This window comes from Ursus maritimus, unplaced genomic scaffold (assembly GCF_017311325.1).
Source record: "Ursus maritimus isolate PB19 unplaced genomic scaffold, ASM1731132v1 scaffold_30, whole genome shotgun sequence".
Lineage (NCBI taxonomy): Eukaryota > Metazoa > Chordata > Mammalia > Carnivora > Ursidae > Ursus > Ursus maritimus.
This window is the reverse complement of record NW_024425564.1, coordinates 22317906-22321901: the sequence shown is the minus strand read 5'-3', so window position 1 is coordinate 22321901 and position 3996 is coordinate 22317906.

The window sequence follows — 3996 nt, the reverse complement described above, 5'->3', positions numbered from 1 at the left end:
CCCCCCCCCAACATTCTCCATAAACAGCATCATTTTTATAACTGAAGTACTCACTTGCACATAACAATCACATACTGGCGTGCAGAGCTGCGGGGGGAGGGGTGCAGGATGAAGAGAAAGCATTCTCACAACTTTCTGAAACCATTCCTCTTCATTTTCAGGAAACCCCTTCCTCCTTTTAAGGGCCATCTAACATCCCAGACCTCCAGATCAGTCTTCCAAGTCTCTGAACTGATCGCCAGTGTGTGGTCCTCTTCTCCATCCCAACTCCAGCCATCACATATTGTGATCACACTGATAGTCCACGTACACCCTAGAATGAGTCCCCCGTTCTGATTCCTTTTCTATGGCTGTAATTAGTGACACCGCTCAGAACTGCTTCACCTCTAAAATTCTGATCTCCACCCCAAACTTTCTTCTTTCCATTACACATAAATGTCACACTCATTTTATCTTCAATCTCTACCACTTTCTATTTATCAGTGTCTTACTGATCAGACTTCTCTTACAGCCCAGCCCAAGTCCTACAGCCAATCTCCAGCAATCTCTAACGGCCTTGCCCTTCGGACACTCCTAAGCTCTGAAGCCTGACCCTGGCACGATCCACTTTTCCCAACTCTACACTCTTGGCAGCTAAGCACTGCTGGAGAAAAATGAAAAACTTGGCTCCTAGCCACTGCAATTAATGATTTCCCATCTCAAACTGGCTTTCAAAGGCATTCCTCAATCTTTTCACTTGGCTTTGGTCAGTGGGCTCAGTCTTCTGTATGGTTAATACTAACAAAAATGTGAGACATGACTATGGTAAACCCAGTATCAGAACAATCTCGAGGGTGTTGGATAAAGTATGAGAAGAAAACCAAAGGCCACACATGGTCAAAGCAATTTAGCTCTAATGCTGTATGTCCTTTGGGTTCTAAGTCAATTACTTCCATGGCCTTAGGAATACTACTGCTGTCTTAATTCTTCTAGATCCTTAGAGTGTGAAAAATATGGTAAAGAGTGGACCACTGGTAAAAATGACTGCTTTCAACATCCCTCATGCCCTGGGTACCTTTCATACTACTGTACATCATCAATGACACATACCAAGTTTTTGTTTCATCTTAATTTATTCTGTGCAGTTTAAAGTGAGAGTTAAAACATCAAAAAAACCACAGAAGCTTTAGGTATAGTATTGACCAGTTTTGAAATAAAAACAGTGAATGATCATTTACACACATTCCTTAACTCTAAATTTACATTTTGTTATATAAGGTACTATTAACGCACGCAATTCTAATTCCTTATAACCCTATTTGTCAAGCAGCAGGGTGACAATGCATCATAGAATGTTTCCATTAAGAAACCACAGCAGCAGTATTTGGTGAATGGTTATGCACAGAATTACCTTGGAGGGTAATGTTAAACCCTGGTCATAAGACAGGCAGCACACATTAACAAATGGAAAATGTAACTTTTATTAATATAAGATAAAATGATATTCTTTATGCTTTAAAAGCTATAGGATACTTTAAAAGCAGACCATACAAGGTGCTTTAATTCTAGACTCGTAACAAAATACTATTCCATTAGTTGCTTGAAAGTCTATAACTTTTGAGTACTGCTCATTGGCTTTTTAAAGTCAACTTCAAATATAAAAGCACTTGAAGTTTACCAGCTGAAAATCTAGTTACACTGGCTACATGTTGTATTAAAACATACCTTGTAAGAAAGACAGACTTTAAAAAATACTGCATTGTTGACTTAAAATAATTTCAAAATAGGTTGCTCCTAAAAATAAAAATGCACTACTTTCAAATCTTTCAACACATTTTGGTTTAAAATAACATTTTGTGAAGCCATTAATATGGTTCACCCACCTTCCGGCAAATATATTCCCACCTTTCAGCAAAATTAACAGTTGGAAGTGGTTTTTAAACCTAGTATCTAAAGAAATGGGTCAGCACGTATGTGAATCAGCTATTCACCAAAAACAATGTACTTAATGTTTCCACCATGAAAACAACACTACAAAATCCATTGGATGAATTCTATTTTTAACGTATATATGAAAAACCTCACTTAACAGTGCCACACTAATATTTAGCGGGTGTGTTGTTTTGGCGTTTAAATCAGAGCGATGCAAACCAGTACGTTTGATACAGGCAATTTTCACAGAAGTTTCAGAGGCAAAAGAGATGCGGGAATGGTAAATTGGTAAGGAAATGAAACAACCCTGTTAGAATGTATCCTCTAAAGATGGCATAGCTGATCACGTCGCTATTTGCAAGCATTCAAACAAGACAGATACTTGTATGTGCTCTTAAGGCTCAGCACCTTCTAAACTTCACAATTAACAACCACAGGCGGGTCAGTCTCCCACTGAGAAACTGAAAAGGTGCTTGGGAAGTTCTGGTTGAGTGCAGCTACAAAAGCCCTAAAATGGGAAAAGGAACACAAGCACTATACCACACAAATAATTGTGTTAATAGTCTCTTGCCTTTCTTAGTGGCCTTAGAAATACGTACTATGTTGAGTGTTATCGGGGGGAACGAAGTCCAAGAAAACACAAGTTTTAAACAAAGGAACTAGTCTCTAGAATTTTCATATTGGCACCAGTGATTTTTTTTCACTCTCCGAGGAGTCTCGGAGTTATAACATGGTAGGGTGTGAGCGATTAACATGCTTCTGGATATATTTCCCAAATAAGTTAAATAGAACATTTCCTTAAATTCTACTACAAAAAGACATCCTTGAAGCCTAAATGTTAATAAATAATACCAACACATACACCCTTCCATAGATTCGTTTGTAGTAACTTGTGGATGACCCTTGCAGGTTGTGTGGTATTCCAAGAGCCATCATTCCTTAATAGTGAAACAGTCTAGAAGCTCACTGGTTATTTAAGGTTTGTCAACAACTATTATTATCTAAACCTAAGGTATTCACTATAAAGCAGAATCCACAGCTCAAAGTATTAGACTATGAAAGATCTAATGAAATATCCCCCGGTACCAAGAAGCTTTTAAGAATTAATTTTTCTAACTGACAACCGTTTTAATTTGAGATCCAGCTAGTATGAAGCACTAACATGAATGCTTGACACGTGTGTCACTGTTCTGTGAATCCCTATAGTTCCAGAATAATAGCAAAATGCATCCAGTAAGGAACTGACAGAAAGATTATGCCGCACTCTCAGCGGCTGGGGATCTCCCCCAGCAGATGTTTCAAACTAAGCACACGCTTTCTAAATTCCCTTTCAGTATATCCAAAGGACTAGTGACAGCAGAGGCATACCTCAGGAATGCAAGTGCACTGCTGACAAAACCATCAGCACGGAGCATGAGGTATCGTAGTTATACACCGTCATAACACAGAGGTGATATTCTGTGACTAGTCCTTGAGAAAAACAGGTAAACACACAAATAAAGGAACTTGGACTCATCAAAGAAACTGGCTTTGCAATTCACTCTTGTACAGAGCGGGTAACACTAAACAGGAAGAGTCTCTGAATCTGTATCTCTCTTCCCCGGTGAACACTCGGTCCAAAGTTCAGTGAAGACAAACATGGGTACCCAGCAAGGTATTTTCCAGTGAAGCAGACACTGTCACCCACTCTGTTTTATCCTCGGTACCCAGGACCTCTGAGGTCTTGTCACTGAATTGTCTGTGAAGAAGTACTTTCTCCACAACACATGCCTTGAGCGTGAAGCCCTCCCATACAAAGGGAGCAACTAATCTTCCTGAAGTAGAAGACCGTTCTTAGACTAAGTCACTACCCTAAAGTCTTGAGTACATTGCAAAAAAAAAAAAAAAGAGGTATCTCATACAGGATAACTATTTGAACAGTATTGTAAGAGTCAGGATTAAGTACCCCAATAAATAATTGCTACCCTACAAGGAAAAATAAATTTACAAACTATTTTTTATCTAAGATACCATCAATTGTAAGATGCACCCTACAGATCACTAAGAAAAAAACACGGGCAATTAAACTGACACAATGCTTTCATA